Source organism: Scyliorhinus canicula, chromosome 11 (assembly GCF_902713615.1).
Source record: "Scyliorhinus canicula chromosome 11, sScyCan1.1, whole genome shotgun sequence".
Classification (NCBI taxonomy): domain Eukaryota; kingdom Metazoa; phylum Chordata; class Chondrichthyes; order Carcharhiniformes; family Scyliorhinidae; genus Scyliorhinus; species Scyliorhinus canicula.
The window spans coordinates 121,300,755-121,321,230 of NC_052156.1; the positions used below are offsets into that span (position 1 = coordinate 121,300,755).

The window sequence follows — 20,476 nt, forward strand, 5'->3', positions numbered from 1 at the left end:
AGTGTTTTTTGGGTGGGGATGGGAGTGCTGCCGTGGCGAGGGCCCGGAGGGAGGTTCCCATGCAGGAGGCCTCCTCCGCACGCACCCACTCGGCTTCTGGCTCCTGGATCCATCCCCTTACTCGCTCGGCTGTTGCCGCCCAGTGGTAGAATTGTAGATTCGGGAGGGCTAGCCCCCCCCTGGATTTTGTTTTTTGTATGACCTTCTTTGGGATCCTAGCATTTTTACCCCCCCATACGAACGCCATGATATGTTTGTCCAGCGCTTTGAAAAAGGCCTTGGGGATGTAGATCGGAATGGATCTAAACAGGAAAAGGAACCTGGGCAGTACGTTCATTTTGATCGTCTGGACTCTCCCCGCGAGGGGGAGCGGGAGTGTGTTCCATCTTTGCAGGTCCTTTTTAACTTCCTCCGTCAGGCTGGTGAGGTTCCATTTGTGGATCCCTTTCCAGTCATGGGCTATTTGGATCCCCAGGTAGCGGAATTTATTTCGGGCTTGTTTGAACGGCAGGCCCTTTAGTGCTGCCCCCCCCCCCCCCCCCTTGCGGGTGTACTGGGAAGATCTCACTTTTGCTCATGTTGAGTTTGTAGCCCGAGAAGGCTCCAAACTCTTTCAGGAGCGCTATGATTCCGTCCATGCTGCTTTGTGGGTCCGAGATATAGAGGAGCAGATCATCCGCATAGAGTGAGACTCTGTGCTCTCTACCTCCCCTTCGGATCCCCCTCCAATTTTTTGCTGCCCTGAGCGCGATTGCTAGCGGTTCGATTGCTAGTGCGAACAGCAGCGGGGACAGTGGGCATCCTTGTCTGGTGCCCCTGTGCAGCTGGAAGTATTGGGAGTTGGTATTGTTGGTCCGTACACTCGCCATGGGAGCGTTGTATAGGAGCTTTACCCAAGCGGTGAACCCTGTTCCAAGCCCGAACCGCTCCAGTACCTCTATGAGGTATTTCCATTCGACTCTGTCAAAGGCCTTTTCTGCGTCCAGGGAGACGATCACCTCTTGTGTTCTCTCCCCGGAGGGGGTCATTATCACGTTCAGCAGGCGCCTGATGTTCGCGGTAAGCTGTCTACCTTTGACGAAGCCCGTCTGGTCCTCTGTGACCACCTCAGGTACACAGTCTTCTAGCCTTTTGGCTAGGATTTTGGCCAGTATTTTGGCGTCTGCGTTCAGCAGAGATATGGGTCTGTATGACCCACATTCCGTTGGGTCTTTGTCTTTCTTAGGTATCAGCGAGATTGAGGCCTGTGCTAACGTGGGTGGCAGTGTGCCCCTAGCTAGCGAGTCTGTGAACATCTCCCGCAGGTGCGGGGCCAGCGCTGTCGCGAATTTTTTGTAGAAGTCCGCCGGGAATCCGTCCGGTCCCGGCGCCTTCCCCGTCTGCATGGAGCTAATGCTCTCCATGATCTCTCCCAGTGCTAGTGGTGCTTCCAGATCCCGTTTTCTGCCCTCTCCCACGACTGGTATGTCCAGTCCATCAAGAAACCGGTTCATCCCAGCCTTCCCCGTTGGGGGCTCCGAGGTGTATAGCTCTTGGTAGAAGGCCTTGAAGGTTTCGTTAATCCTCTCTGGTTCTGTTTCCCACGTGCCTCTGGTACCTCTGATTTGCGCAATTTCCCTGCTGGCTGCCTGCTTTCTCAGCTGGTGTGCCAACAGGCGGCTGGCTTTGTCTCCGTGTTCGTACAGGGCCCCGCGTGCCTGGCGGAGTTGGTGTACTGCTTTCCTGGTGGAGAGCAGGTCAAAGTTCCTTTGTAATTCTTTTCTCTCCGCCAGGAGCTCTACGGTCGGGGCCTCGGAGTATTTACGGTCTACCTCCAGTATGGAGTCGACCAGCTTCTGCCTAGCCACCCTTTCCTCCCTATCTCTTTGCGCTTTGTAGGCAATGATTTCCCCTCTTAGTACGGCCTTAAGCGCTTCCCAGAACGTGGAGGATGAGACCTCCCCGTTTTGGTTGTTCTCCGTGTATTCCGCTATGGCCCGCGCTATCCTTTCGCTGAAGGCCTTGTCAGCTAGTAAGGCACCGTCCAGCCTCCATGTGGGGCGCTGGGCCCTTCCCGTCTCCAGCCGCACGTCCATGTAGTGTGGGGCGTGGTCTGATATCACAATTGCGGAATATTCCACCTTGTCTATCCCTGGAAGCACCGTTTTCCCCACCACAAAGAAGTCAATTCTGGTGTACACATTGTGTACTGGGGAGAAGAAAGAGAATTCTTTCTCCCCCGGGTGGGCGAATCTCCAGGGGTCCACTGCTCCCATCTGCTCCATATAGTGACTGAGTTCCCTTGCCATGTTTGAGGTTTTCCCCGTTCTGGGGTTTGATCTGTCCGTCTTTGGGTCCTGTACACAGTTGAAGTCCCCCCCCATGATTAGTCGGTGCGTCGCTATGTCCGGGATTTCTGCCATGGTCTTTTGGATGAAGCTCGTGTCGTCCCAGTTGGGCGCGTACACGTTAACTAGAACTACCGGCGCCCCATCCAGGGCCCCGCTGACCATGACATACCGTCCCCCTGGGTCCGTAACCGTCTTTGTCGCCCTAAACATTGTCCTCTTGCCAATCAGGATCGCCACCCCCCTGGCCCTTGCCCCATAACAGGAATAATAGGTTTGTCCCACCCAGCCCTTTCTTACCTGCAGTTGGTCCTGCTCCCTCAGGTGCGTCTCTTGGAGGAAGACTATGTCGGCCCTCATGTTTCTAAGGTGGGTGAGGACTCTAGATCTCTTCACTGGGCCGTTAAGTCCCCTTACGTTCCAGGTGACTATTCTGGTGGGGGGCTTCTGCCCCCTTGCTCCTGTGGGGTTAACCATATTTGTCCGGTGGACGCGCCCCTGCCCTCTGGGGTTTCCCTTTGTTAGGGGGCCGTCCAGGATGTCCACTATCACTGCTCTCCCCATGCGGTCGGGTCCCTGCGCTCCAGGGTTCCCCCTTGTCCCGGGGACACCCGCCATGGCCGTCCACTGTGTGTCCGCCACGCGGGTAGTCCCCTGCACTCCGGGGGGCCCCTTCACCCACAGACCGTACTGGGTGGGTGCTTGCAGCGGTTCCCTGTTTCGAGCCCTTGTCCGTGGCACTTTGTGGCCCTATTCCCTTTCTGGCCTCTTTTGTCCCTTCGTCCCTGCATTTCCCCTCCCTGGTCTCTCGCCCCCCGAGTGCCCCCCCCCCCCCCCCCCCCCCCCCCCCGCTCTATCCCTTTTCCCCCCTCCCCTGTATACCCCTCCATTGCCCCTCTCTCCCCCATTCCTGTCCCCATTTGCTCTCCCACCTTTGATGGGTGATCCCCCCCCTCCCCTGCCTGGCGCCTTCCCCCCTGTTGGGGGTGCGCTGCGGCCCTGCTCTGTTGCGCGCCCCCGTCGCTAGCTTTCCTGCTAGCACGGTGGCTCCCCTCTCGGAGGTTGCTGTCCCGCTTCTCCTCTCCCCTCTCCAGTACTCCCGTTCCCTCGTGCCGGGGCCTGGCCTCCCACCTGGAGCGGGCCCTTGGGCATTGGGTTGTGATGGCTTTTATAACCGCAGACCCTCATCAAACCTGCCAACTGCTGGAACCTCGGAACTCAAGCCTCCCAACTGACTCATTCTGTGTGCCTTCTACAGTTGTGCCAGCCTCACACTCGAAAAACAGAAGGCAGTCTGAAGATTATTATTATTATTATTATTATTAACCACCCAGTGGAAGGAACAATCCAGTTGACTCATGGGTGGCACAGTACACAGTGGTTAGCACTGCTGCCTCACAGCTCCAGGGTCCCAGGTTCAATTCCAGCCTCGTGGTACTGTCTGTATGGAGTTTACACTGCCTCCCCATGTCTGCGTGGGGTTCCTCCGGGTAGTCCGGTTTCCTCCCACAGTCCAAAGAAATGCAGGACCATTTAAATTGACCTCCCTCCTGTCTGTGACAGCATCTACTTCACTCCCCTAAATATGGCACAGCATCCACCTACATTAAGTTTTCCCAGCCATGGCAGCCCATCTCTTAGACCCAACTGACTTCAGATGAGTGCAATCAGATGAGAAGCATGAGGATGCACATCAACATCTGATGGCCTTCTTTGAGAATAACACCTTGTAGGAAGGTGGAGCTCTGTCATCAGGGTCGACCTCTTGAAGAGGATGAAAAGATGCCCCCACACACAAGCACAGTGTTCGTCAATGTTGGTTACAACTCATTCACCCTAGTCTACCACACTTACTAAAGTAGAGGTATGTCACCAACCTCAGATCACGCACCTTGGCGTCCGTCAAGCCAGAGATCACCCAAGCCTTATATTTGCTGTTAGGTGAGATTCACACACCTGCTAATGCCAAGGCTCTCTGCACTGCAACCTCTTCCTTCCAGGAATGCTGGACTGTTCCACATTCGTCTAAAAAGACCGGTCTGTAAATCCTTTCCCATTATTTAAGCAAGACGGCCGACCAGATAAGCATTTTCCCAGTACATCCAATTTTCTGCCAGATTGTGGCTAAAGCTCATAAAATAACTGCTAATCTGGATGATGACAACAATGATAGCATTATGGATACTTGTTTATAATCTATAATACAATAGCATCTTTATCATTGTAACAAGTAGGCTTACATTAACATTGCAATGAAGTTACTGTGAAAATCCCCGAGTCACCCCACTCAGGCACCTGTTCGGGTTAACAGAGGGAGAATTCAGAATGTCCAATTCACCTAACAGCACGTCTTTCGGGAATTGTGGGAGGAAACCGGAGCACCAGGAAGAAACTCACGCAAACACGGGGAGAATGTGCAGACACCGCGCAGACAATGACCCAAGAGGGAATCGAACCTGGGATCCTGGCGCTATGAAGTAACAGTGCTAACCGCAGTGCTACTGTGCCACCCGTCAAAGGGGATGGGAATCTGTTGCTGTCTCATTGGAATCAGCTGCTTTCTGCATACAGATCTATCAGTCATCCAACTTAGATACATTCTTGGAGCACCATGATATTCAGGTGAACATCAACAGTGCAGTCATTGGCAACATGGCCCCACAGCAATGAAACTCTGGCCTCGTTAGGAGTTCATCCCAATTAGCTCACAAGGCTGATGGTTCATCGCATTTACACATATTTGGTGGAACACACTTCTCTGTCGAGAGACCATCACAACCTTGCCTTTGAAGGCCTGGTTATGGAGAACCTGGATATTGTGATACCTACAGGCACTCTGTTTATGAAACCAATTATGTGTCTGACCAGCCAAATGCCGAGTGGAAGTGTAGAATGCTCCAGCATCTATGTTCATGAATCTCATCCCTTTTCTAGCCCATGAAAAGTGAGACGATTCCATGTGCTGTGTGCCCCTCAAGGTTAACAAGGGTCTGGCCAGGGGATTTTCATCGAGATGGTTGCAAAAGAACCAACTGGCAGTTTGTACTACATGCTCTGTCATGGTGTGATCTATGTCTATCTGCCCGTAAAACCTCAACTGCCTACAACTACAACTATCCTAGGATGGATTTGGTGCAAGAGCACAGTACAAGCTAGCTCACACCGCCTGGCCACTCTCTCTATTTTCTCTCCACTGGAGGTTTCTGTCATGAGATCTTTCATTGGCGCCTACAAGGTGCTTTTAAAAGTTCTTCAGATGTCTTATATAACCCCTTTGGATGTTGTTTCGGCCAGTCAGCAATCTATAGTAAGGACTGAGTGGACAGATGATCCCCGCACAAGCTATTATTTGGCACAATCTGTTCTTTCATGCACTGAAACCATTACTCTCACCTGTCTAGATCAGTATTTTTCAAACTTTTTTTCCCACCCACTTTTGCCAACTTGCTGACCTTCGGGACATCTTGATCGCTGGCACAGACATGATGGGCCAAAGGGCCTCTTCCTGTGTTGCAAAACTACATGACTCTATGAAAGTAGAGATATATTCAAAGTGCAAAGGGCAGAGGAGAGCCATGAGGTTGATGTCAATGTTTGAATTATTCAAAAAACAAGATTTACGTTTTTTCTAGTACCTTCACAACTAAATGAGCAGAAAGCAGTTTGCAACCAATGAAGTACAGTCACTGCTGTGATGCCAATTTATGCACAGAAAATCCCAACAGCAATGTGAGAAAGTTGGGCTGGATTTTTCCGCCGCAAGAATACCATGGGCAAGAAGCCGACAATGGAAAAATCCATTGATCTCGGGCAGGATACTCGGGTCGCTGGGCGAACGCGCCGGATAACCCCGTCCCAGATATCTGTTTTTGTGATGTTGATTGACGGATAAATGTTAATGAGGACATCAGAGATAACTCCCTGCTTTTATTCGATGTAGTTCCATGGAATCATTTACATCCACATGAGAGGCAGAGCTTCCATGAAACATGGTAACTGGAAAATGGTATTTCTAGTAGGGCAGCATCCCTGCAGTACTACACTTAGCCTAGATATGGAGGTGAACCCACACCCGGTAGCTGTTGTGGAAGAGTCCAAGTGTGACTGTTCTGTGCCAGGTTTAATCTGGTAAATGCAATGAGTTTTTCTGCAGGTGAGGATCGACACCTAGAAAGAAAGAAGACAGATTTCTCCAAACCCTGTTATCTCTCCCACATCTAGAATTCATGTGTAAACTCTCCAAACTGGTGCTGGAATTCCAAAAAGCTCCTTCTAATGCGAGGATCTGTGCTTGAATCTGGTAAATGCAATGAGTTTTACTGCGGGTGAGGATCGACACCCAGAAAGAAAGAAGACAGATTTTTCCAAACCCTGTTATCTCTCCCACATCTAGAATTCATGTGTAAACTCTCCAACCTGTTGCTGGAATTCCCAAAAGCTCCTTCTAATGCGAGGATCTGTGCTTGATTCTCTATAGAAATGGGAACTGAGTATCTTGGTGGATGAACCCGAAAAGCTACTCAATTTAAGTTTAGTTGAGTGAAGAGTCAGATTGATTGATAACGACCCAATGTCCCGTTACTCGACTTCAGTATTGTCCATGTGATGCTTCCAAATTCAGCTAACCATCTGTTTGCGATGTCGGTCAACCTGCCAGTCCACTCTGCTTCTTACTCCTGGGCCATATGTTCTCCTGTATCTCACCTCACCTAAGCCATTTTCATGGAACTTTTCTGTTTGCAATCCTGCTGATCTTACCCATTAGTTGGGATACCTATGTTAATTTCAGGATGCGCCGCAACCCTTTTTATACCTGCCCGCGACCCACCTGCAGGTCGCGACCTCCACTTTGAAAAAGCCTGGTCTAGATGATCAACTCTGGGTTGCTTCACAGATGGTGCTTTTAAGAAGCACAGCATTGCATCCACCCTGTATGTGATCCGTGACAACAAACTTTCAAATCACCTGGTTGCCTTGAAAACTGGATCTCTATCTATTTTGCGGCTTCTGTCAAGCACTTCAGCTCATATATTGTGCAATCCAAGCATCATCCTTGGGATTTCACAGACAACAAATCTCAGGGAAACTGCAGGGGAGAATGTCCTGCCAGTCCCTGCATCTCTACCTTCCTCTCCACTATCAGTTGCTACCATGCCTCTATCCGACTCGTGGATGGACCGTGAGCATCCATTCGGATTGTGCAAGCAGCAATGCACTTGACTATGAGGACTTCATATGCCAAGTCTATTCCTTCATGCACCACACCTCAGATTCCACTATTCACCAGATATCTGTTGATGACATTGTGTAAGGCTCCATTTGACTCCCTTTCACCATCAGGTCAGCAGTCTTAATGTCCCCTCCTTCATCACACATATGCCCATCTGCTGGAATGCACTCGATCTTCAAAGAAGCTTATCAACTTTTGCTATGTGTTATGGGCCAAGTGTTGATTGTTCTGGGTCAGTGTGTTTAACACTCACTTGGCTCTGTTTCTCATTCTAAGCTCTGGAGTCGCCAGGTGCCGTTAATACACCGCCACAAGCTTCAAGGTGAAGTTCAAAGCAATAAAACCGTACACCAATTAGTAAGTCCAAACAACTAGAGTTTATTATAATACAATTATAATAACTACCCATACACACGCTAAAGGATTAAACTTACTCCTACTGCTAAACAACTAATACTTATCTCGAAGGAATTGCAAGGTCAGGGAACAAGGCCTCTTGCTCTGCTCTGGTCTGCAGACTTCGGATTGCTATCAATTGCCAAGGGTGTCAGGAGTGCCTATGTCTGGTAGCGGTCGTCGTCGTTAGGCACTTACTTGTTGGTGGCTGCTGCTCAACGGCTGTAGTAGAAGACAGGAGCCCAGAGACAGGAGACTGAACCATGTGTGGGACCTTTCTTTTATAGGTCCCAGGGGGTCCGCGCCCCTTTGGGTGGACTCCCTTACCTGCTTGGAATCGATTGGGTCTCTTCCCAATCGATATGTTTGAACCCCCCAATCCTAGGGCAGTTCCTTGGTTGCTGGGGCGGTTCTTGGGACCTTTTGTTTTGGGCTTCTCTGGCGCCACTGGGTCTGGCCTTCCATAGAATGTATCGATTTGTGCTTAACTTGTGTCCATTGTATCTGGGACTCGCCCGGTATTGCCTCATTAGTATGTTAACGGGTTTTCTTTCACAGTGCTGTCTGGTCTCTGCAGCAGTAAAAACCGGTTTCTGCAGTTGTCCCAATACAAAATCGCCTTGCAAGCTGCTTGCTTTCCAACATGTCCATTTTCCCTGCATTCTTTGCAATCTTCCATTTTGTGTTGGGCAGTGGCCACCCCAGGTGGCTACACAAGGTTTGGAAAACTCCTAAGTATATCATGGAGTTCACCTGACTTGCAACTGTTTCTCAAATTTGGCTAGGATGAGCACAAGAGCCTGCCTTTCAGATGATATTCAACAGAGATCTTCGGCGCTTTTATTTAAAAAAAACAAATCTTTATTCTATGAATTTAGTTAACATTTGTATAAACACACACGTGCAAGAATTTTTATCAACTAGATACATAATACCCCACACAGCTACAGTAATCTATTTATTTATAACCCTTAATGAGTCCCCCTTAACTGTTCCAATTTAATAACAAGATCCCATAAATCAAAAGCCCCTTTTGCCAAAACAGTAGGTAAATATAACTATTGGTTTTCTTCCTTGGAATGACTCTTTAAAATTGAAAATTGAGAGACAGGCCAAAATACTTCTCCCTCTTATCCTTCTAGTAGCCGAATGTGAAAAAATGAAAGTTAAAACTCCCAGAGCCACAAACCAGCTCAAGGTGAAAGTAAATACTCAGAGCCACAGCCCAGCCCCACCCACACAATGACATCACTAAAGCCCTGTGAAAAGACAAAAAACATTTCTTGAAGGGACACTCCCATGACACTATGTCAAATGCTATATTTGTGTTGCTGCAATTGCACAAGATTATTTGCTCACCATTTGGAATGATAAGCCTCTTGCCCCTCCAGGTAATGCATTATCATTCCATGTGATTATCTGGAAGAACTTATTACTGTACTCCACCTGCGACTTGGTCATCCGTATGCCATGAGCTCAATTTGGTTTGACATTGATGCCTCAATTGAAGGATTACAGCTAGCTGCCATACTTGCACTGCCACCAGATCATCCTGCACACTGTTGTTCCTCCAGTCTTTGGGTGACCCTCTCGTGTTGGTTGACGTCTCATTTGCTGCTGACGAGTGTATGATAATTAATTTTGGTTGTACATGAGTGTGTCACTTATTCCACTGCCACTAGCAAATTTGCCAATGAACGACACTGCCTCTTGAGAGATGCTCTCCTCCAGTAGCATATTGGGCTTTGTCCACTAGCGCCATACAGACTGGATCCTACCCCTTGGTTTTCATTCCTGTTAGAAGAGAAGCTGCTCCAGAGACACTGCATTGCTTTGGCGCTCAGGAGATTGGAGAACTGAAACAACAAGAGGGCGGCACGTTGGCAGAGTGGTTAACATTGCTGTCTCAGAGTGTCAGGGATGTGGGTTCAATTCTGTCCTTGAGTCACTGTGTTGAGTTTGCACATTTTCCCTGTGTCTGCATGGGTTTCCTCTGGGTACTCCGGTTTCCGCCTACACTCCAAAGATGTGTAGGTTAGGTGGATTTGCCATGATAAATTGGCCCTTAGTATCCAGGGATGTGTCGATTAGGTTACGGGGTTGCAGGTATTGGGGGATTGGATTGGTGCAGACTCGATGCTCTGAATGGCTTCTTCTGCACTGCAGGGATTTATGGAATAACCTGGTAGCAGAGAAGGCATTAGGGAATTGACGGATGAGCTCCTACACCATGAACTACATTGGAGGCTACATCACTTCTTCCACCCTTTCTATTGCCACTGTACAACTCAACTCACAACTTCATCCTTGGGGCCTTTCCGCTAGGAAAGGGTTTTCCAAACTTTTCCAGCCACACAATCCTTTGACTCCTCAAGAGTACTGACGGAACCTCTGAGAAACATTCTATTGTATTGAAGAGTTGAACCATGAAAAAATGATTTTCGCGCAACTGGTAAAAGATACAAAAGCCTACTTTTTGTAAGTCTTTTCTATTTCTTACATATATAAGTTTATTGCAATTAAAAAATTATCTAATTTAAAAAGTATTTAAATGTTACCTTTTCCTTCTGGTGGCGGCCATGGTGTGAGTGGTTGCACATTTAGTGGCTCCTGCTCATGGTGGAATATACGGACCTTTTCCCCGGCTAATGGGTGGATTTTTTGATTTAGAAAGGTGCAGGAGGGGTTGTAGGAGAGAGTCCCGCCGGTGGATGGATTTGTGAACCAGAAGTGGCCGAAAAAGAAGGAAACAGTTGGTGATAACTAGAGTAGTGCCTGTGACACAGGGGAAGATGGCAGAGGGTCAGGGATTGGCCCTACCCTCTTAATGGTTGACGGAGCAGCTGATGGGCTTCCTCAATGAGAAGTTCACCCAGCAGAGGAAGGAGAATTTGGAGGACCTGGCGAGGGTGGTGGACCTGATAAAGGCGGGGATCGACTGCATGGAGACGGGGCTGTAGGCCCAGAGCCAGACGATCCAGCAGATGGAGGAGACGGTGGTGGAGCACGAGGAGCAGCTTGCCTTGATGGCAGCGGAGATGGGGATGATGCGTGATCAACAGAGGTGGCTGCAAGAGGAAGTGGAGGACCTGGAGAATCGGTCTGGCAAGCAAAATCTGAGGATCGTGGGACTGCCGGAGTGCAGCGAGGGAATGAACGCCGGTGTGTATGTTGCTCGAATATTCAAGAAGCTGCTGAGAGAGGGTGATGCACGATCAATTGCACAAAGACGAGAGTTGGATACAACTGAGGCTTTATTGCTCTAAGATGTGTGGCCTCCCATAGCAGCTGGCGAAATGGCTGCAGCATGGAGGACACACACATTTATACTCCGCCTACTGGGCGGAGCCAGCAGGCAAGGTCTACCGATGTACCTGTAGTACAGATTCTACCATACATCACCTAATATAGGCGCAACAATGGTTTACCACATTCACCCCCTGTTAAAATTGAGTCCGGCGGGGGTGGTGGAGAACTGTATACAACAAATGAGTTATACATTTAAAATATTGGAGAGAAAAAAAAATGTATTTTGAAGTCCAGTTAGAGGTTTAACCGGTCCGCGGCCTTGATGTGCCACTGGGAGCGACGCAGTGGTGGCGGCGATGCTGATGCTGGTCTGATCTTCGGTGACTCCGGGAGCATGCCGAAATCCCCTTCATTCATCCTTGGGCATGGGCAGTGGGAGGACGAATTGTACTGGGGAGGTTGCTGCTGGGAGCGCCGGGTGAGGGGAAGGTGGCGCCGGGCCGGAGGGGTGTGTGTGCTTGGAACCTGCTGGTGCCAGGTCCCTGAGGGAGACAGTATCCTGGTGGCCGTCGGTGTACGCCACGTAGACATACTGGTGGTTTGCATGGAGCAATTGCATCCTCTCCACCAACGGGTCCGCCTTGTGGAATCGGACGTGCCTACGGAGCAGGACGGGTCCTGGAGCTGCGAGCCAAGTCGGGAGCGACACCCCGGATGTGGACTTCCTGGGGAAGACAAAAAGACATTCATGGGGTGTGTTGTTAGTGGCGGTGCACAGTAGTGACCAAATGGAGTGTAGTGCATCAGGGAGGACCTCCTGCCAGCGGGAGGCCGGAGGTTCCTGGACCGTAGGGCCAATTGAACAGCCCTCCATACCGTCAGTTCTCCCTCTCTACCTGTCCGTTTACCTGGGGGTTATAGCTTGTCGTCCAGCTGGAGGCAATACCCCTGCTGAGCAGGAACTGACGTACCTCATCACTCATGAATGAGGATCCCCTGTCAGGCGGGGAAGCCGAACAGAGTGAAGATTCCTGGACCGTAGGGCCAATTGAACAGCCCTCCATACCGTCAGTTCTCCCTCTCTACCTGTCCGTTTACCTGGGGGTTATAGCTTGTCGTCCAGCTGGAGGCAATACCCCTGCTGAGCAGGAACTGACGTACCTCATCACTCATGAATGAGGATCCCCTGCCAGGCGGGGAAGCCGAACAGAGCGAAGATTGTGTTGAGGGCATTGATGACGGTGGCAGACGTCATGTCGGGGCATGGGGTGGCGGAGGCGAATCTGGAGTACTCATCGACCACACTGAGAAAATATGTGTTACGGTCGGTGGAGTGGAGGGGCCCTTTGAAATCCATGCTGAGGCGCTCAAAGGGGCGGGAGGCCTTCACCAGGCGTGCACGGTCCGGCCGGTAGAAGTGCGGCTTGCACTCCGCACAGACCTGGCAGTCCCTGGTGATTGTCCGTACTTCCTCGACGGAGTAGGGCAGATTGCGGGCCTTTATAAAATGGTACAACCGTGTGACTCCCGGGTGACAAAGGCTGGTGTGCAGGGCACGGAGTCGGTCAACTTGTGCGCTGGCACATGTACCTCGGGATAGGGCGTCTGGGGGCTTGTTGAGCTTGCCGGGGCGATACAAAATCTCGTAATTGTAGGTGGAGAGCTCGATCCTCCACCTCAAGATCTTATGATTCTTGATCTTCCCCGCTGTGCGTTATTGAACATGAAGGCTACCGACCGTTGGTCAGTGAGGAGAGTGAATCTCCTGCCGGCCAGGTAATGCCTCCAATGCCGCACAGCTTCAACGATAGCTTGGGTTCTTTTTCGACGGATGAGTGCTGTATTTCTGAGGCATGAAGGGTGCGGGAAAAGAATACCACGGGTCTGCCTGCCTGATTGAGGGTGGCGGCTAGGGCGACGTCTGATGCGTCGCTCTCCACTTGAAAGGGAGGTGTCTCGTCTACTGTGTGCATCCCGGCCTTGGCGATATCGGCTCTGATACGGGAGAGGGTCTGTTGAGCCTCAGCAGTCAGGGGAAAACGGGTGGACTGTATGAGTGGGCGGGCCTTGTCCGCATAGTTTAGGACCCACTGAGCGTAGTATGAAAAGAACCCCAGGCAGCATTTGAGTGCCTTGGGGCACTGGGGGAGGGGGTGCTCCATGAGGGGGTGCATGTGGTCGGGACTGGGCCCCAGAACCCTGTTCTGGACCACGTAGCCGAGGATGGCTAAGCGGGTCATGCTAAACACGCACTTCTTGTTGTAGGTGAGGTTTAGGAGAGTGGCGGTGTGGAGAAATTTGGCAATGTTTGCATCGTGGTCCTGCTGATCATGGCCGCAGATGGTGACATTGTCTAGGTACGGAAAGGTGGCCCGCAAACCGTACATGTCGACCAATCGGCCTATCACCCTTTGGAAGACCGGAAAGGGAACCCTAAGAAATTGATAGAGCCGGCCGTCCGCCTCGAAGGCAGTGTATGGACGGTCCGATTTCCGTATTTCAGGTTGATTGTTGAGAAGACCCGGTACTGCGCAATCTGATTGACTGTATCAGATATGCTTGGGAGGGGGTTCGCGTCGAGCTGCGTGCACTGATTGATGGTCTGGCTGTAGTCCACGACCATTCTGTGTTTCTCCCCAGTTTTAACTACTACCACTTGGGCTCTCCAGGGGCTGTTGCTGGCCTTGATAATGCCTTCCCGAAGCAGCCGCTGGACCTCGGACCTGATGAAGGTCCAGTCCTGGGTGCTGTACCGTCTGCGCCTGGTTGTGACGGGTTTGCAATCCGGGGTTAGATTTGCGAAGAGGGAAGGCGGATCGACCTTTAGGGTCGTGAGGCTGCACACAGTAAGGGGTGGTAGGGGCCCGCTGAATTTCAGGGTTAGGCTCTGGAGGTTGCACTGGAAGTCCAGGTCGAGTAGAGGTTAGGGAGGACGTAGAGGCGGAAGCCGCTGAATTCTACGCCCTGGACCGTGTGTGTGACCGTACAGTACCCCCGGATCGTGACGCAATGGGATCCGGAGGTCAGGGAGATTCTTTGGTTGGCGGGGTGTACCGTGAGGGAGCAGCGCCTTACTGTATCCGGGTGGATGAAGCTTTCGGTGCTCCTGGAGTCCAGCAGGCAAGAGGTCACGTGTCTGTTCATTTTCACGCTGGTCGATGTGGTGGCCAGGTTGTGCGGAGGAGCCAGGTTGATGGTCACTGTGGCGAGTTGTGGTCGATCGTCACTGATGTCGGATGATCGGGAGCACGGGGTGGGGGGGGGGAGTGGTGGCACAGGTCCTGGAATGCTGGCAGTGCCCATGTGCCCTGGGGGAGACAAGATGGCGGCGCCTGAAGATCTTGAGGAGAACAAAACGGCGGCACCCATGGGCCGCACGTGGTGGGGGTTGAACAAGATGGCGGCGCTCATGGGCCGCACATGTTGCGCGGAGGGGGAAATGGTGGCGCCTACTGGCTGCGCGAGGTCTGAGGGGGAGAATATGGCGGTGTCCACTGGCCACGCGAGGTCTGAGGGGGAGAAGATGGCGGCACCATCTGGCCGCGCGGGGTCTGAGGGGGAGAAGAAGGCGGCGGCCACTGGCCACGCGTGGTCTGAGGGGAGAAGATGGCGGCACCCACTGGCCGCGCGTGATCTGAGGGGGAGAAGATGGTGGCGCCAACTGGTCGCGCTTGGTCTGAGGGGGAGAAGATGGTGGGGCCCCTGGCCACGCGTGGTCTGAGGGGGAGAAGATGGCGGCGCCCACTGGCCGCGCGTGGTCCTGGGAGGTGAAGATGGCAGCGCCCATTGTCCGTACACGAAGGGGGTGGGGGCGATAGCGGCGACTGCGCGGGCCTGGCACAACCGTGGCGAAGTGCCCCTTCCTACCTCAAGCCTTACAAAGGGCAGCGCGGGCCGGGCAGCGTTGGCGGGTGTTGGCTGGCTGGTGCGTGGCGCAGGCGTATTGGCTGGGTAAGGCCCCCGCTGGGGCGGCTGTCTGTGGCGTCCACGATGCATAGTAGGGGTGGTCTGCGTGGCTGGGTGTGTAGGCCTGACTGATGCGCGAGGCAACCGTCAGAGAGAGCGCTAGCTTCTTTGTCTCTGAGAGATCGAGCATGTCCCCTTCTAACAGTCGCTGGCGTATGAGGTCCGACCCAATCCCCGTAACAAAGGCGTCCCGCATAAGGAAGTTTGAATGTTCCGTGGCCATAACGACGTGACAGTCACAGTCCCGGACGAGTGGGATTAGGGCCCGCCAGAAGTCTTCTATGGACTCACCAGGGAGTTGAGAGTGAGTGGCGAGTACATGCCTGGCGAAGAGTGTGTTCGGATTCTGAGCATAATTTTCTTTGAGAAGCGTCATGGCTTCGGTGTAGTTTGGCGCGTCCTGGATCAGCGGAAAGACGTTGGAGCTCAACCTTGAGTACAGTATCTGTATTTTATCAGCGTCCGAGACAGGGCTTGGCGCCGCGTTGATGTACGCCTCGAAACAAGCTAGCCAGTGCTGAAAGTCCCATTTGGCGTCGTTTGATGTGGATCCAGCTGCTCGTGATCCGGCTTGATACGGAGGTCCATCTTTTGAAAGTTTTAGAGCAATAAATTGATGCACGATCAATTGCACAAAGATGAGAGTTGGATACAACTGAGACTTTATTGCTCTTAGATGTGTGGCCTCCCACAGCAGCTGGCGAAATGGCTGCAGCATGGAGGACACACACATTTATACTCCGCCTACTGGGCGGAGCCAGCAAGCAGGGACTACCGATGTACTTGTAGTATAGGTCCTACCATACATCACCTGATATAGGTGCCACAGTGGTTTACCACAGAGGGGGGCGTCTGTACGGCCCTTGGAATTGGACCGGGCGCACAGGGCGTTGAAGAGAAAGCCGCAGGGGAACGAACTGCTGAGGGACATGGTCGCTGCACTGGTTCTTGGACAAGGAACGGATCCTGAGGTGAGCGAAGCAGACGCACTGGACCTGGGGTGGTAACAAGCTGCGTATATATCATGACCTGGGTGCGGAGTTGGCTATAAGGAGAGCGGGCTTCAACAAAGTGAAGGCAGCTCTCTTTGAGAAAGGGGTGAAGTTTGGCATGTTGTACCCGGCGTGCCTGTGGGTGACCTATAAGGGTCGGGAGCTGTACTTCGGGATGCCTGAGGAGACAATTGATTTTGTCAGCGTCAATGAACTGGCAGGAGAAGGAGGACACTGAACTTTGGAGGAGATGTTCACTTTCTGTTCCTTTGGGATTGTTTGGGTTATTTTTTTATTGTGTTTGCGGCCATTGCTGTTTTTGTTCTTGGTGGGGGATGGTGGGTTTCTCTTTTCTTTGTGTTTGCTGGGTGTTGTTAAATTTGCAGTGGGATACGTTTTGAGAAGTTTTGAGTGGGTGGGTCGGGGTGGGAAGGGGTAGATAGGATGATAGGTGCAATGGGTGGGGGCAACCAAGCTAGCTGGGCGGGCTAGTTCCTGGAAGCGCATTGGGGGGTGAGCGGGAGGCAAGTGTGTTGATGGGGCTTGGGGCTGTTTTTCTGTGGTTGAGTGGGGGAACTGCTGATAGGGGAGGGGTTTCTAAAATGTGGTATGGGGAGGGTTTAAGACGGCAGGCGCCCGAGGGCAGGCCTGAGGAGATGCAGGAGGCTGGCCCGGGAGGGGTTATGGTTGATCGCGAGGGTGGAGGGGGGGGCAGTTTTTGCATTCAAGATTAGGTTCTAAAATATCGCTTCTCGGCCTTTTGGCTAAGATCAAGTGTGGTATCTGTTCTTTTGGCTAAGATTGAGCGTAGATTGAGCTTTTTGGCTCAGATCTGGTATGTCTCCTTTATGGGGACCATGAATTAGATTCAATTTGAATTGTTTTTTGGAGCAGGCAAAGAGCTGGATTAGGGGTTTGCCTCTGTCCACATTCTGAGCCCTGGCTGTGTAACTAAGATAAAGTAATTTAAACAAAAAAATCAAAAAAGATTAGGTTCTAAAATGAGAGGGGTGCCGATTTTGATTAATAAACGGGTGTCGTTCAAAGTGGGCGGTATAGTGCCTGACTCTGAGGGGAGATACGTGATGGTGGGCGCGATTCTCCCAAAGGGAGACAATGTGCTGACACCGGAGTGAAAACCGGAGTGTTTCACTCTGGCGGCGGAGGCCGCTCCTCGGCCCCCAGAGGGATCGGAGCGGCGTCGCGTCAATCTCGCGCGCCGGGCCTTGACGCTTGCGTCAAAGCGGCGCCGCCTGAATGACGCGGCCGGCGGCGCCTAAATGACGTTACCCGCGCATGAGCAGGTTGGCTGGCGCCAACCCGCGCATGCACGATTGCCGTCTTCCCCTCCGTTGTCCCGCAAGACATGGAGGATTGATTTTGCGGGGCGGCGGAGGGAAAAGAGTGCGTCTTTCAGAGACGCCAGCCCGACGATCGGTGGGCACTGATCACGTGCCAGACCCCTCTTGAGCGTCCCCCTGGTGCTCGATCCTCCCTTCGCCCCCCCCATAGGCCCCATACGCAGCGGTCGCACGCTGTTCACGCCGGCAGCGACCAGCCTGCCTGTTACCCGTTGAACTCTCGATGAACTGCAGGCTGGCTCTGGACAAGGGTATTTATACAGTAGTCCAGGGGGAGGAGTCATGGGCAGAGCCAAGGGTAGAGCCCTGTACAAACTCCTGAGCATTCCCAGAGCTACTCCCCCTAGTGGCGCTACTGCGCTTACAATGGTATTGGTAAATACAGTGTGAATTACTAAGTTACATTCACCACATTCACCCCCTGCAAAAAAATCAAGTCCGGAGTGGGTGGTGGTCTACAAAGTAAGTCTGTCCAGTGGTCGAACTGTCCACTGTGATCTGCGGAGCACCGGGGTTGCGGCCTCTTGCGGTGGCTGGATGGGTGTTGTGTGCTGGGGTACGATGGCGGACTCCAGGGAGTGTTGTGTCCAAGCTTCATACTTTTCTGGTTCGACTGGGGGCGCTGGGAGCTGGCCGGCGCGGGTGCACGGAACTGGTGGAGCGAGCTCGTGGGCTCGGGAGCGCGAGGGGATGGCAGCATGGGGTGTAGGGTGAGGGGTCCTTCTGTGGGGGTAGAGGGGGCGCTGGATCCGGCGGGTGCCAGATCCCGGAGAGATAATGTGTCCTGACGGCCGTCAGGGAACTCGACGAAGGCGTACTGGGGGTTGGAGTGGAGCAGGCGCACCTTCTCAACAAGGGGGTCGGTTTTGTGTGCCCTGACGTGTTTCCTCAGGAGTACCGGGCCCGGTGTCCTCAGCCATGCCGGGAGTGAGACCCCCGTGGTAGTGCCCCTGGAAAAAATGAAGAGCCTCTCGTGAGGGGTCTGATTGGTCGCTGTGCATAAGAGGGACCTAATAGCGTGGAGCGCGTCTGGGAGGACTTCCTGCCACTGGGAGACTTGGAGCTTTCTAGACCGGAGGGTCAGTAGGACGGTGTTCCAGACCGTCGCGTTCTCCCTCCACCTGCCCGATCCCCCTGGGGTTGTAGCTGGTAGTTCTGCTCGAAGCAATGCCCTTGTCGAGCAGGTACTGACGCAGCTCGTCGCTCATGAAGGATGAACCCCGGTCGCTGTGCACGTAGCTGGGGAAACCAAACAGGGTAAAGATGCTATGCAGGGCCCTAATGACTGTGGGAGGTCATGTCGGGGCACGGGATAGCAAATGGGAAATGGGAGAACTCATCTACGACATTTACAAAGTAAACGTTCTTGTTAGTTGAGGGGAGTGGCCCTTTGAAATCAATCGCGAGGCGTTCAAAGGGCCTAGAAGCCTTGACCAGGTGGGCCCTGTCTGGTCTATAGAAGTGCGGTTTGCACTCCGCACAGATCGGGCAGTCCCTGGTGACGGCTTTTACCTCCTCGCTGGAGAAAGGCAGGTTTCGGGCTCTGATGTAGTGGGCGAGCTGAGTGACCCCCGGGTGGCAGAGGTCGTTGTGGATGACTTTCAGTCGGTCAATCTGCACGTTGGCGCATGTCCCGTGGGATAGGGCATCCGGCGGCTCGTTGAGCTTAATATTAATAATACTTAATATCGTAGCTATAGGTGGAGAGTTCGATCCTCCACCGACGAATTTTATCATTTCTTATTTTGCCCCTTTGCGAGTTATCAAACATAAAGGCAACCGATCTTTGGTCGGTGATGAGAGTGAACCTCCTACCTGCGAGGTAGTGCCTCCAGTAACGAATAGCCTCCATAATGGCTTGTGCTTCTTTCTCGACTGAGGAGTGTTGGAGTTCTGAAGCGGAGAGGGTACGGGAGAAAAATGCGACTGGTCTCCCTGCCTGATTTAGTGTGGTTGCTAGAGCTACCACTGAGGCATCGCTCTCAACCTGGAATGGAGTGGATTCATCCACCGCCCGCATGGCCGCTTTGGCGATGTCCTCCTTGATGCCATCGAAGGCCTGGCGTGCCTCGGCTGACAGGGGAAATCGTGTGGCCCTAAAGAGTGGGCGGGCTTTGTCCGCATATTGAGGGACCCACAGGGCGTAGTAGGAGAAGAAGCCCAAGCACCGTTTGAGGGCCTTGGGGCAATGGGGGAGGGGGAGTTCTAAGCATACGGTCCGGGTCTGGGCCCAGGACTCCGTTTTCCACGACGTAGCTGAGGATGGCCAGTCTGTTTGTGCGGAAAACGCATTTCTCTTTGTTGTAGGTGATGTTTAATTTCTGTACCGTCTGGAAAAAACAGCGGAGGTTGGCGTCGTGGTCCTGCTGGTCATAGCCGCAGATGGTGACATTGTCCAAGTACGGAAACGTGGCCCGCAGCCCGTACTGGTCCACCATTCGGTCCATTGCTCGTTGGAACACCGAGACCCCATTAGTGACGCCGAAGGGGACCTGGAGGAAATGGAAGAGGCGGCCATCGGCCTCGAATGCCGTGTAGTGGCGGTCCTCCGGGCGGATTGGGAGCTGGTGGTATGCAGACTTCAGATGCACCGTGGAAAAGAGCCGATACTGGGCGATCTGATTTACCATGTCTGCAATCCTGGGGGAGGGGATACGCGTCGAGGAGCGTAAATAGATTTCTCATAGAATTTACCGTGCAGAAGGAGGCCATTCGGCCTATTTATGGTCTGACTATAGTCGACAACCATGCGGAATTTTTCCCCGGTTTTAACGACCACCACCTGAGCTCTCCAGGGACTATTGTTGGCCTCTATAATCCCCTCACTGAGAAGCCTTCGGACCTCTGATCTGATAAATACCCTATCCTGCAGGCTGTATCGCCTGTTACGAGTGGCTACGTGTTTACAGTCTGTGAGATTGGCAAAGAGAGGAGGGTGGGGGAGATTCGCAGTGT

General features: G+C 52.5%; 1 protein-coding gene and 1 non-coding gene across 4 annotated transcripts in view; both read left to right on the plus strand.

The window, feature by feature from the left end:
• Positions 1-20,476, plus strand: part of LOC119973666 (uncharacterized protein C12orf40-like) — a 196,699-nt gene that overhangs the window by 62,485 nt on the left and 113,738 nt on the right. The gene's annotated exons all lie outside the window — the stretch shown is intronic.
• Positions 16,905-17,094, plus strand: LOC119974038. The gene has a single exon (XR_005462434.1). It is a non-coding gene; the product is annotated as a U2 spliceosomal RNA (small nuclear RNA).